The 14,764-nt window shown below is 38.0% G+C and overlaps 1 long non-coding RNA gene across 1 annotated transcript; it reads left to right on the top strand.

Annotated features, from left to right (window-relative positions):
* Positions 1-11,207: 11,207 nt before the first annotated feature.
* LOC131642561 (uncharacterized) lies at positions 11,208-13,269 on the top strand. Its single transcript, XR_009295935.1, has 3 exons — positions 11,208-11,556; positions 11,665-12,020; positions 12,903-13,269. It is a non-coding gene; the product is annotated as an uncharacterized LOC131642561 (long non-coding RNA).
* Positions 13,270-14,764: the final 1,495 nt, after the last annotated feature.

Below are 14,764 nucleotides of genomic sequence, written 5' to 3'. Positions count from 1 at the left end.
TGTCAGATCTACTACAAAGGCATATGATCTGATCTATTTAAGTCTGATTTGATCTGTTTATAAGAAATGTTTTAAAAAATTTATTGAACACAAGTAAGTTTATTACCTTTCCCTCTATCTTTCTATTCCTACAGTCAATCAGCACAAACAAATTAGTAAGTGGATTCAAAATCTAGAAATGGAAAAGCTTAAAAATCTTCATCTCCTGACTACGAGGAACGAGTGAATGAAAGCATAAGTACAAGCTTTGGATTAGTCATCATAAGGCTTTCTTTATAATCTTTGTCTTCTGTGATTTCCCCTCACATAAGGATGTTATTCTTACAAATGCTTAGTGTCTGTCATACCCCAATTTTTGACCCTAAGATCACACATCATTTATCAATCAAGAAGTTTTAACTTAGAACTCTACTTGTGATGTTGTGCTCAATTCATCTGCAAGGGAATCATCGAGCACCCATGTTTTAGTCTTGTATATATTGTTTTACTAACCAAAATACCAAAAATATTGCCTTGTGCTTTTGTGTGTTTGTGTTTTGTAGGTACCAAGTCAAAATACCCATCAAAGGAGCATTTTTCAACAATTTCACTGTGCAAATCGATTTGCATAAGGTGTAAATCGATTTACACAACTGATTCTGCACCAGATTTTGCTTCTGCCATCAGTGCAAATCGATTTGCATAAGACAGCAATCGATTTGCATAACTGTTTTTGCCCCAGATTTTGCCTTTTTCAGCAATGTAAATAGATTTGCATAAGGTGCAAATCGATTGCACCAGTGCGAATTTGGAAAAATAAAGGCAAATTTCAGCTTTTTAAAAGTGTTGACATCATTTGCAAGCATGGGAAGCATGACTTAGTTCTTACATTTGATTCTCTACATCATTTAATCATAAACCCTCATGTGATTGCATCAAGACCATTGAATTTCATTTTTGGCTCCAAATCCTTTTCCCAAGCCTAATTCTATTTTCCAATCCTAACTCCAAGCCACAAAATTTCCCAAGCCTAATTGCTATAAATTGAGGCACTCCCCTCCTCATTTTTCAAGCTTTGATAGCCAAGAAAACTCTTGCTCTTTCTCTCCTCACCTCTTCCAAATCCCTCACTCAAAGCTCTCATTTCTTCCACACAAATTAGTGAGTCACATCTTGAACCTCACTAATTTAGAGCTAAACCTCAACATAAACACTACTTTTTCTTCATCAATTGTGAGAGATCAAGGCTTGTGGTTGTGTGTTCTTGAAGAAGATTCAAAGTTTGTGAAAGATTTGGTAAAATTCTAGATCCATTCCATAATTCAAGATGTGATCCATTGTTGTTTATGCTTGATGCACCTTTGGTGCTACATTGATGAGTTTTGCTTGCTTAATTGATACATTTTCGTGCACAAATTGATTCAAGATCACAAGGTGTTTGGTTTTATGTTTAAACAAGTTTTCTTCTCTTTATTTGCTGTTTTTTTGAAAACTGTGTTGTGCAAATCGATTTACATCTGGTGCAAATCGATTTACACAACTGAAAAACTGCGCAGATTTGAAAACAGAGTTATGCAAATCGATTTACACTCTGTGCAAATCGATTTACATCTGGACATAATGCTTGTTTTTGTGGTTTTTGACTTATTTTTGGTTCTAACTCATCTTCTACTCCTTTCTTTTGATATTTTCTTTGAAAACTGTGTTGTGCAAATCGATTTACATCTGGTGCAAATCGATTTACACAACTGAAAAACTGCGCAGATTTGAAAACAGAGTTATGCAAATCGATTTACACTCTGTGCAAATCGATTTACATCTGGACATAATGCTTGTTTTTGTGGTTTTTGACTTATTTTTGGTTCTAACTCATCTTCTACTCCTTTCTTTTGATATTTTCTTTGAATCACAAGTTAGAGGCCTAATTTCTCTCTAATTTCAATGGACTTAGGGCGTCGATAGGATGAGAATCCGAATCCGCAATATTAAGTGATTGAAATTATGAATGAAAGGAGCTTTTAATGGAGTTCCATCTTTTGTTTCTCTTTATTTTGATCGATGAAAGTCTTAATACCTTGAGAATTCTTATGGATTCTTGGTAAAGACTAGATCACTCACCATTTTTTCTTTTCGTGCGGTATTGCTTTCGGAGAGTGATCTACATATCGCTTCTCTCGCATGCATTAGCACATAAAGTTTTGACCGGCCTCGTTGTAGGGTGATTTCTACATAAATCACTTGGCGATCTGCTTAACATAGCGCAATATTTCGTGTCCCGAATCAAAAAGATCAAATATGGAAGAGAATTGTATGCGGTTGATTTAAGACTTATGGAGGTTTATCGTGTAGTCGCTATGATTTTATCAAGCTTCTGATAAATTTCTATTGAATTTAAATCCGAGTACATCCTTCACTCACCATCGATCTTCATTACTAACTTTGACAACATACTTGACAAGTTTCAAGATGGTTATCTTTAACATCTAACAATTGACTTTAATTTCCGCACTTTATTATACCGCTCTTTATATTTCTCGCTTTATCGCTTTATTTTATCATTTCATCATATTTATATTCCGCTATTTTCTCTTTGTCCATTTGGACGCTATGTTTATGTTTCCGCCATTTTCTTTTGTCCACTTGGACCATACTTTACTTTTATGCTAAAACACTAATAAATAATAAAATCTAAAAAACGTTTAAGGCTCTCTTTCGGACTATTGGTTACTATCCCTAGCATATTGGAGATTCGGACTTATGGACTTAGTACCTCTGGACCCTCATGATATTGTTACTATGCTGTTATTCTGTCTGGCTGGCATTGGATTGTTGTCTGTTTGTGTGTGCAGGTATTTCCTTGAAAGCCCTTGATGGTTAATTCCAAGGCATTGATATAAGGATTTTACCCGAAAACAGCCGTTACTCTGCCCGATATTCGTCAAAATTTTAATGTGCTTAATGCGAAATGGTGCTAAGATAATAAGTTCATCTGGATCCCCAAGTGGTAATGTTTTGGTTTGGTATTGATAAGTCCAAAGGATGGGAAATCTACCTTGCCTCATAATGTCAAGTGTTGGCTTCTTCTTCGGTTAGACTGTTTCTTTCCTTAGCTTTTATTTTACGCAATAGGATAGCCTCTTCGTCTCCTCCCATTCTTAAATTTTCAAAATCTTCTCCCTTTTTTCAAAAACCTTTTTATGTTTGCAAACCTTTTCAAAACCTTTTCTTTAAAATATCTTTTGCCCTTAGTGGCTTTTTCTTCAAAAGGTTAGACACTGTTAATTGTCGGAACGAGTGGTTATACCCCACGATTTTGAAATTGATTGATATAATGAAATCTTTTCCGCGTGAGAGAGCTAGTGGCATACTCGTCGATTTTATCCGAGTTGGAGCCCTTCTTTCATTTGCGAAGCAAAGAACTCATTTGTTCTCATGCTCAAGATCAATGGCTGAGTATTTCTCTCCGACGACGATAAAGTGTTTATTCGTTTTTTTAAAAACGTTTTTCCCTTTAAGCGGAACTACATTAGCTCTGACTTCTCCATTGCACCGAGGAGGTATGTAGGCACAAGGCTTAATGTCTTGCCGAGCTTATTTTAAAAAATAAAACAAACCGTTTTTAGCACACACGACACAGATTTTCAAAAAGGTTCCTGTGGAGTACCACAGATATGAGGGGTGCTTAAAACCTTCCCCTTGTATAAACAACACCCGTACCTAAGATCTCTTCTTTTTGTTTTAAAAAACAAACTTTGGGTTTTATTCGTTCTTTTCCCTTTTCCTTTGGAAATAATAAAGCGCGGTGGCGACTTTCACTGAAATATCGATTCGAGTCAATCCCATGGCTTCGATATCAGATTTTCCCCGCTACAGAAAAATGGCGACTTCACTGGGGATCCAGTTTTAAGTGTGTTAAGCCTATTTTTGTTTATCTGTGTGTTTATCTGTATATATTTGTTGTGTGCTTTGTTTGCTTATTTTCTTTTTTCTTTTTGGTGCTCGATGGTTCCTCTGTGATGAGACAAAGTTCTAACCCGAACTTTGGTGAGTAACTTGAGATAGGAGGTGGTAAGAACAATAGTCGCATGTCAGGAGCAATCCTTACCATGAGCGTCATATGGTGGAACCCCAATCAGTGGAGGCCTCATGGAAGGTAGTAGAGGTTGTTACGAACCATCGTGATAACGCTATTACTTTCAATAGTGAGTGTCCGTAGAAGCTGAATGGCCTAGAACCTTTTTAACCAATCTAAGCCTTTTTAGGATGTAGTGCAGAAACAAGATCAAGTACCAATTTGAGCTTGTTGTCATGCGATACTACGCTCAGACGAGGTCTTTTTAGGCATATTGTTGGCGCCCATGAGCAATTGTGCGTGCCGGTAATATCCGATAGAAGATTGAAAATTCTGGGAACCTTTGTAAAACCCGATTGGCAGGTACAAAACTCCTTAGATCACGCCTTGTGGGATGGGTAGACCCATGGCTCCATGCTCGTGACGTCGAACCTAAGAACCTGGACTGTGTGATTTTGTGTGATTTGATGTGATCTTGTGTGCTCTTGATTGTGATTGATGCATAAACCATGCATTCATGCATTCATAAAAATGACCTTCACAAATGGTTTTCAAGGAACTTAGAGACTTTCTTTGTAAACATCACAGGTACCATGGATCAAAAGAGAAGCATCAAGAAGTACACTTTCAGGAATTCAAGTGCAAAGGAATTGAAAGAGCTAGAAACTTTGATTCCTAATCTTGACAACTTCAAAAACCGTTATGGGAAATTGATCTCTATCTTGAAGACCAAAGTGGAGAAGGGGATTCTTGAGACTCTTGTGCAGTTTTATGACCCAGTTTATCATTGTTTCACCTTTCCGGATTATCAGCTTATGCCCACTTTGGAGGAGTATTCTTATTGGATTGGTTTCCCAGTTACGAATGACATACCGTTTAGTGGTCTGGAGAAAGAGCCTCAGGTTGATGAGATAGCAGAACTTCTTCAGTTGAAAATATCAGATGTGAAAGCAAACATGACCAAAAAAGGAGGAATTTGGGGGTTGACTTCTAAGTTCTTGATTGGAAAGGCTTCTATGTTGGCTAGTAAAGGAAGTATGATTGCTTTTGAGACATTTTTGGCCTTGCTCATCTATGGTTTGATACTCTTTCCCAACATTGACAATTTTGTCGATGTTAATGCTATTCGGAACTTCATGATTGGGAATCCCGTGCCTACTTTACTTGGGGATACTTATCATTCCATTCACCATAGGACTGATAAGAAAGGTGGACTTATCAACTATTGCACTCCTTTGCTCTATAAGTGGTTTATTTCGCACTTACCTCAGACTAAGAGTTTCTTGAACAATCCTGATGGTCTCTCATGGTCTCAAAAGATCATGCCTCTTACTAATGGGAATATCCATTGGTACAATCCTGCTTATGACATTGGTGAGATTATTGATAGTTGTGGAGAATTCCCTAATGTACCTCTTCTTGGTATACAAGGAGGAATTACATACAACCCCATTCTTGCAAGGCGTCAATTTTGTTACCCCATGAAGGAGCGACCCGCTAGTATTCTTGTGTCAGGAATCTTCTATCTTAATCAAGATGGAAATTCGAATATGAGAAATCGGTTTGTGCGTGCTTGGCACCATATTGATAGGAAGAGACATTTGGGAACGAAACAATGTGTTGCTCTCAAAAACTACACTGATTGGGTTCAAGCTAGAGCTCACACTTTTCAGATGGCTTATTTACTCGAGGAGCCATCTCTATCCATTGCTCCACCATTATCTTCTGCTATTCCCATCGAGAGTAGTGAGGGGCATCTATAGCTCATGGCTAGGATGAGATTGGAAAAAGATGCTTGGGAGAAAAAGTTTCATGCTTCGGAAACGGAGAATAAAGAGTTGAAGGTACATTTGAAAGAAAAGGATGAAATGCTTGATATCCAAGACGGTTGGTTGATGGAAAAGGATGATCAGATTCGTCATCAAGAAGAGTTGCTTCAACAACATGGAGAAAAGCGAAAGAGACAACAAGAAGATTCAGTTGCATGGAAGGAAGTTGCTGATAAGCTGATGGTCGAGAATGCTCATTTGAAGGCCTTTTAGGAAGATGAGTTGGAGAAGCTCCGTAGGAAGTTGCAGAGAGGAGTTGGATCTTCGTCAGAAGTGTTCCCTTCTAGTTTCTAGCTTTTCCTTTGTTCTGTAATTTTGGATCTTTGAATCCTTTTTTAAGCTTTTCTATTATTAATGAAGAATGTTGTTATGTTTTATGTTTTTTGCTAATGTTTACAATTAATGTCTTAAAGTTCCTTGAAAACCATTAATAATAAAAATCATTTGCATTGCATTTCATGCATCATTCTGCATTTTGGTCCTGCTTCCGAGAGTATTCCCGAGGTCTTATTCAGTGTTCTTCATACAGAATCAAGCTGTCTCACCGGTATAACACTCGAGCTAACTGCAAGAAGAAGATGGAAGGTCTTGAACAAGAGAATCGTGAGCTACGTGAAGAGGTTATTACTTTGAGATCTGGTGTGGAACGTCTCACTGCTCTGGTTGAGACATTGATGGCTGCTCAAAATCAGAATCAGAATCAGGTTCCTCCTCCCAATGCCCAAGCACAGGGTCAGACCACTGTGATTTCTGAAATTGCTGCTACAACAATTCCTGCTGTTCCTGCTGGTGCTACTCAGCAACGTATGCCTAATGTATATCCCTGGGGCATGCCTGAAGGTTATTTGTCTGTTCCTGAGATGACTCGTCTGTTGACTCCTGTTATGGTCAACACGTCCCCTGTTGTTCATACTGTTCCTTTTGTCCCAGAGCCCATTTATGATGCTGCTCCAAGTGAAATTCATGACAGAATGGATGGTTTCCAAGATCAGTTTGAAGAATTGCAGAAAGAGATGAAAGCCATGCGTGGGAAAGAACTGTTTAGAAAGAACGTGCATGATCTTTGCCTTGTTCCCAATGTGAAAGTGCTTGCTAAGTTCAAGTTACCTGAATTTGAGAAGTATAAAGGAAATTTCTGTCCTCAGGCACATCTGGTGATGTATGTAAGAAAGATGTCCACTCACACTGATGATCAACGTCTGTTGATCCATTATTTCCAAGACAGTTTGACTAGAGCTGCTTCTAAGTGGTATATGGGCCTTGATAGCACCCATATTCGCACTTTTAATGACTTAGCTGAGGCGTTTGTGAAGCAATACAAGTATAATGTGGACATGGCTCCTGATAGAGATCAATTGCGAGCTATGATGCAGAAAGAGAAGGAATCCTTCAAGGAATATGCTCAGAGATGGCGTGAGGTTGCCGCCCAAGTGATTCCTCCGATGGAAGAGAAAGAGATGACTAAGATTTTCCTGAAGAATCTTGGTCCATTTTACTATGAAAAGATGATTGCAAGTGCTCCTGTAGACTTCACCGAAATGGTGGGTATGGGTGTCAGATTGGAAGAAGCTGTGCGAGAAGGACGTTTGGTTCGGAATGATAATTCAGCTGGTGGTGTGAAGAAGTTTGGTTCTTCATTCCAAAAGAAGAAAGAATCAGATGCTAATGTTGTTTCTCATGGGAGGAATAATCGATTCAGAAATCAATCTCAACAAGTGGCGTCAGTGACTCCTGTTGTGAATTCAGTGCCTGTAGCTCCTGTTAATCAACAACCAGCAAGGCAGAATCCGTATCCTCGAGTTAATATTGATCCTATCCCTATGACGTACACTGAACTGTATCCTGCTCTAATTCATAAGAAGTTGGTTCAACCAAGGTCACCACCTCCCGTTCCAGAGAAACTCCCTTGGTGGTACAAGGCTGCTGCCACTTGTGCTTTTCATCAGAATGCTCCTGGGCATGATTTGGAAAACTGTTGGTCCTTAAAGAATGAAGTTCAGAGATTGGTCCATTCTGGAATGCTTTCTTTCCGTGATATTGGCCCAAATGTGCAGAACAATCCGTTGCCGACTCATGAAGCATCTGCTGTGAACATGGTGTATGGATGTCTTGGGAAGACTCCTCCAGAAGTGAATGCTATTGTTGAAGACGAACCAGAGCCAGAAGTGCCAAACTTTGTGACCCATGGAAAGATGATTAAGAATTGGATCATCATTGACATTCCTGAGTGTACTCATGCTTCAAAGTAATTTGCTTTTATGTTTTTCCAAAATCCTTTCATTCTGCCCAAGATGAAAGTGAAGTTTGTTGGGGCTTTTTTCTGTTTGTTTCAAACATTAAAATCATCAATAAAAGTCATTTTGTTTCTGCATATACATGCTTTTTATCTTTTTGCTTTTTCTGGAAAGTGGTAACACAAAAAACCTTAAAAATGTTTTCATTTTCCATAATCTGCACGATTACATGTTTGCATATATTTTTCCTTTTCCTGAAATAATAATCATTTGTGCAAATTAATCAATAAAACCGTTGAAAGTAATGACCCTGCACCCTCTCCTAACTTCGAGTGTCCTGTGTATGAGGCGGAAGAAGAGAGTGATGAATGTATTCCTGATGAGATTTCCCGACTGCTTGAGCACGAGGAATACACCATTCAACCATATAAAGAGCCGTTAGAAGTCATGAACTTGGGTTCTGAAGAAGATAAGAAAGAAGTCAAGATTGGGGCACTGCTTGGTCAAGATGTTAAGAAGAGGATGGTAGAGCTTCTTAAAGAGTATGTTGACATTTTTGCGTGGTCCTACTGTTGAACCCCCAAATTTGCCCACATATTTATTCCTAATTGGCTTTTACATCCCATTAATATACATGTTTCATTTAGGCCATCTAACATTCATACATTCATTAATCAAATAACTTTGCATTGGATCAAGGATCTTGGAAGCTAGGGTTTTTGTATGGTCGTTTATGGTGGACTTATTTCTCCTAAAGCTACAAGGTTTTCCTATGAGGATTCATCAGAGGCAAGAAGACTATGGTTCTTATACACAGTGTCTACAATCGTCAATTCATCAGAGATTCATTGGATTTCAGGTCGAGGTGTTCTTATGTGCTTCAATACTTTCTCCCTTGAGGATTCTTCAATGCACTATTGTTATGGTGGATTGAAATACCAATGAGAGTCATGGCATGAGAGATGAACTTGTGGATTCATTGTGATTAAGGAAGTTTTTGTTCTCATCATTGTTACTCGTTGCCTACAATATAAGTTGACTTGGATCTAAGATGGAAGTTAAGGTTTAAAAAAAAAGTGAAGGTTAAGTTGAAATACCTATTTGGAAACACTCATTCAAGGGACTGCTTGATACCATGGATTCAAACGGTTCAAATTAGTCAATGAATTGATGTTGTTTAAAGCACTCGAGTTTGAAAGATTTGTTCATTAAAAGGCATAATCCATGTTCACAGGTCATTCATAAGTGAAGTTCCATTCGAGGGGTCGAGGTCAAAATTCATACATTCCTCAATTTCATCCACTCATCTAATACCTTTGTTTATCAAGACCACTACGAACAAAAAGGAGAGAAATATAACAAAGTTGGTTTTGTCCATTGAATGTACAAATGCATTACTAAATTCCTCACAAAGTCCAAATGTCATTCACCTTCATGATCAAGCTTTTGTTCATTCAATTCATAGAAATATACATTACCAAGTCACAGTACACAATTACCAAAGGAAAAGAGGGAAACCATTCATTTCATACTATTTGGAACATAAGTCACAGTCACAAGTTCATCACAATTATAAAGTTCAAGCCGCGTGTGACGCACGCTCGCGAAAATGAACAACAGAGTCGCCACCAATATATTTATCCCAGAGAGGGAAAGGAATATCAGAAAACCTAAGATGGATAAGAACGAGGTCTTTCGACCAGAGAATCAAGGTACGGGAGTCGGTTACGCGAGGGGAAGGTGCTAGCACCCCTCACGCCCATCGTACTCGATGGTATCCACCTATGTTTGTTGCTATCTAAAGGGTGTATAAATCTAAAGCTTAATTACTAAGGGAATGCATGCAAATGAAAGAAGAAGAAACACGGGGAAAATAAGGTTTTTAAATAATTGTGCTCGCTTAGGCCCCGCGACCTAATGCCTACGTATCCTTTTCAGGAATCAGAGCGCCGTAGTTCGGCTCTTTAGTTTTTGTTTGTTTTTGTGTTTTTTAGTTGAATAGTTACATTCGCACTCCGCTGCTCGACCTCTGGAGTCTTAAGCTGGGAATAGAGCGGAAATAACGTGTCCGATTAAAGAATGCCTCTGAGGCGAGATAGAGAAAAGAGTTTGAGCGTTCGAGCGGCACCCTAAAGCAAGGGAGACTCGAGTTGCTCTTTGGTTTGTGTTTTTTAGAATTTGGGAACTTACGCCTGAATGGAACCCTAAAGCAAGGGAGATCCAAGCACTCGAACGTTCCCTAAAGCAAGGGACGTTCAAGCTTCCATTCCCTTTTTAAGAATTTTCACTTTTTTATTAGTGTTTTATTAAGTGTTTTCTTTGTATTTTTTAAAGGGATTTTATTTTGATATTTATTAGATGTTTTAATGTTGAAAAGGAAAAGAAACTAGCCTAAGTATGAAGGGAATTTCTACCTAATGTTATCATGGTTTCTACCTAAGGTTAGGAATAAAAGCATATGAAAATAAAGATCACAATTAGAAGTCAACAAGTAGGATACATGAAAATAGTACAAGAGCATAAAATAGAACAAGTCAAAATATAGCACAAAAGTGAATTAAAAGTACTATTATTTTTATGTTGATCTTTATGAGAGAAATTGAATTACAAGTCAAGTAAAAAGACTAAAACAAATAGCCTAAAACTACTATTTTTTATGATTATTTTTGTATGTCAAAATTTGTATTAAAGGCTAAAAACAATAGGAAAAGTCAACATTTTTATTTCTAAAAGACATAACAAAAAAACTAATTAAAATCTAAAAGAATCAATTAAAAAAAAAAGGAAATAGGGGGTGCAATCCTGAATTGCAGGGTGTGAAACGCAGGGCGCTGAGCCCATTGGGTCTGACCCAATAGCAGTTTTTGTTCACAGATTTTTGTTATAGATTTCTATGGCAGAAGACGGATAACAGGCCTAGGGGGTGTGGATGGTAATCCGGCCCAAGATCATTGTTTTTTCTTTGTTTTCAACACGGGCCAAGGGGGTGTAGAGAGAAGATTCATGGCCCAATGTTATTGCATTGATTCAGTTTATTATTATCAGATTAACAATTAAAATAAAAAACAATTTAAATAAAAAGAAATAGAAAGGGATTAGGGTTCTTGTTGTGTCGTTCCCTATCCCTCTTCTCCTTCTACACACCAACGGCGGCGATGGAGAATCTCACCGTCTCCGATCGAAACATCTCAGCCTCTCAATCACAAAACCTTCATCGCCCTCCTTCCACCGTGAAGCAAAATCATCATCTTCCGTCTCTCATCTCCGAATCGAACAAAATCACAATAACCGAACACCAAACGCGAGATTGAATGCATCAAGAGGTTTACCTGGAAAGTAATTGAAGATTACGAAGTCAAAGAGGAGATTTCGAAAGCTCAGGCGCAAAGAGTAGAGTTCTTCGATCGATTGGCGAAATAAACGCGCCGAGTACTTTGTTCCGGTAATCTTCCATTATTCTCTCTTTTCTTGTGCTATCCTCTTCTCCTCTTCTTGAATTCTGTTTTGTTGTTGTGCGAGGGATTGGTGGTGATGTTGATATGTTTCGCAGATGAAAAGAAAATGGAGACTTGATGATTCGTTGATGAAGATGAAGATGATGATTGTTGTTGAAGGTTGCTAATGATTGAAGAGTTCTTGGTGATGATTGAAGGAGCAGGATTGGTGAAGATTTTTCTGTGAATTTTTCGTGTCGATTTAAGATGATGATTGATGAGGAGTTTGAAGGATAATTGAATGTGAAGTGTGGATGAAGAAGGTTCAGAGAAAAGAGATGAAGATGAAGAGGAATGAAAGTGAGAAATCGTGGAGAAAGCGAAGAATGGTGGTTGAGAGTGGAAGAATGATGGAGAGGCTTGAATGAAGGTGGAGAAGAGAATATATAGGTGGAGAAAATCGATTCTGAAGGTTAGTTCAATCTCTGATTTTCTGTTATCCTTTTGTTTCTGAATCTGTTTCCCTTTTCTTCTCTGAATTCTGTTGATGAACCGTTATACGATTCTGTTAGGGTTAGTTGATATTCTGTTATCATGGATAGGAAGTTACAACTGATTCTGTTATATGTAGTTAGGTGGTTAGAAGTTAGTTATAGGTTAGCTGAGCTGGCAGTTAGTAATTGGTTAGGATTGGACTGAATTCGGTTAGGTAGTTATGCTGAGCTGGCAGGTTAGTTTGTTTTCTGTTAGGTTAGTTAAATAGTTTGTTATGAATGGTTAGAAGTGGTAACTGTTTTGAGAGCTTGTTAGAAAGGGTAACTGAAATTGGTTAAAGAAATGTTAGTGAATGGAAAGTTCTATGCAGGAAAATTATGGTTAGAGATTCTGTTATATGCTGTTAAGGGATTTTTGGGGTTTGTTTGTGAGTTGGTTAAGTTATGAGGGTTATGTTAAGAGGATTACATTAGCGAATGGCTGGGACTGTTATAGTATGGGGATTTGGATGTAGTGCAAAGATTGTTTGGATTATGCAGGGTCTCAAGTGTTTGGGTATGGGACTGGTTGTAACAGGTTCTAGTTAAGTTCTGTTATGAACTTGTGTTGGTTTGCTCTGTTAGTAACTGTTAGTTTTTGTTTGAAATTCAGTTAGAATAGGGTATTGGTTTAATGAATTGGTTAATAGGTGTATGGAGAAGCTGTATGTGATTGTTAGTTAATAGGACTGTATTGAATATGTTTATGAATGACGATTTTTGTATGGTGTTGCAAGTTTTGGCTGCTGTTAATTATTGTTTCATGCTGTGATGATGAAAGGTGTTAGATTGTATGTAATTGGATTGGTTTAATCTTGCAGGTCCTGGCTTGGTTTTGGGGATGGAATATGGGGCATGAGCTGCGGTAGAAGTCATATTGAAGAAGAGATTGAGAGTAATGATTGTTGGTTGCTGATAAAGAAACCGAGCCACTGGAAAAAGAATGCAAGGGAACAGCGTCACCGAAATTGAATGTGCTGCTGTTGAAAAATATATATTTTTTGTAATTTTTGTAATGAATGGAATGGATGAATATTGTATGTAATGAAGTTTATTTTGTATGGGAATTATGCATGAGGCTTGAAGTATGTAAGTTTATGGTTTGAGTTATGACTATATGAAGGACAATTATGGATGATTGGAACAATGACAAGAAGTTGTTCGGGAATTCGAATGATATGTAAAACTTGGTTTTAAATAATGGATGTCATTTGATGTGTAGCTTTTGGTTAGCGGATGATGAACTTGTATGATATGAATCAACTCCACAATGAATCTTGAACCGTATCCAGACAAAACCTTGGTCGAAATTCATGCACATACTCTTTAAATTACACCCTTGCGTACACTTCAATTCGCCATAACAACTCAAACATTAATTTGCCCAATGCTTATTCTTTTTCAACTTTAATGAAGACGAAAGTAACAGTACAACCCTGGATCTCCATCATCCTTGATCATAATATCAAATTTATTGATTTAATGATGTATGAAGTGCTAGATGACCTAAAAATGCGAATGATTATGAAGTAATAAGCCAATCAATAGAATAATTAGACGGGCAAATTTTGAGGTGCAACAGCTGCCCCTATTTAATCGTCTTAAACCTGAAAGTGAGATCGGCGCTAGCCTTTCGAGCATTCAAGGTAAAAGATGATTAAATATCAAGTGAACCTGAAAATTTGCCTGAAGAAAGGTAAGATCCACTGGAGAAGGAAGAAATGGTGTCAACTCCTCTGAGGAAAAGTGTATCAATTCTGGATTGAACAAATTAACTATGGGTTAGAAATGAAATAGAACTCAACTTTGGGTTAAAAAAAAGAAAGTGGGTCAACTCTGGGTCGAGGAATAAAGGGAAGTCAACTCTGGGTTGAAGAATGGAAAAAGTCGACTCTGGGTCAAATAAGAGGTGAATGTCGACTCTGGATTGAGAAAGAAAGAAAGAACCTCAACTCTGGGTTGGAAACAAGAGATAGACATCAACTCTGGGTTGAGAGAAGGTAATTCAACTCTAGGTTGAAAGTGGTGAGGTGAACAATTGGGAATAGCCATCAACTCTGGGAAAAAGACAAGAATCAACTCTGGGTTGAATAAAAGGTGACCGTCAACTCTGGGTGAGTGGGGAAGATAAAAATCAACATCAACTCTGGGTTGAGTGGAAAAAGGATAAGGGTCAACTCTGGGTTGAATAGAAGATGACCGTCAACTCTGGGTGAGTGGGGAAAAAAGGTAAGAATCAACTCTGGGTTGAATACAAGATGACCGTCAACTCTGGGTGAGAGGGAAAAGAGACAAGATAACCATCAACTCTGGGTTGAGTGGGAAAAATATAATTAACTCGGGGTCAAAAGATGAAAGGAAAGTCAACTCTAGGTTGAACACAAAGACACCAACTCTGGGTTGAAGCAAGATGAACATGATTGGCTTGAGGAGATGACACCACAATGGTAACTCTGAGTGCCCCAGTGGAATATCAATTGATTGCTTGTAGAGAACCCATCTGATGAGTAACTTGGCTTATGCTTCACATGCAAATGTTTGATTTATTTGTGCATTTCTAGAGATGCAATGCTATGAATTCTATATGCAGTGTACTGATGAATTGTTCAGGGTTTCTGCTTTGATGTGAAATAGATTAGGTAGAATTCTGAACTCTGCTTGATTCAAGATAGGGTGGATGCCC

The sequence above is a fragment of the Vicia villosa genome, unplaced genomic scaffold (genome assembly GCF_029867415.1).
Source record: "Vicia villosa cultivar HV-30 ecotype Madison, WI unplaced genomic scaffold, Vvil1.0 ctg.005272F_1_1, whole genome shotgun sequence".
In the NCBI taxonomy this organism is placed as follows: domain Eukaryota; kingdom Viridiplantae; phylum Streptophyta; class Magnoliopsida; order Fabales; family Fabaceae; genus Vicia; species Vicia villosa.
The sequence above is the reverse complement of the archived record's forward strand: the minus strand, read 5'-3'. Positions and strand labels throughout refer to the sequence as shown.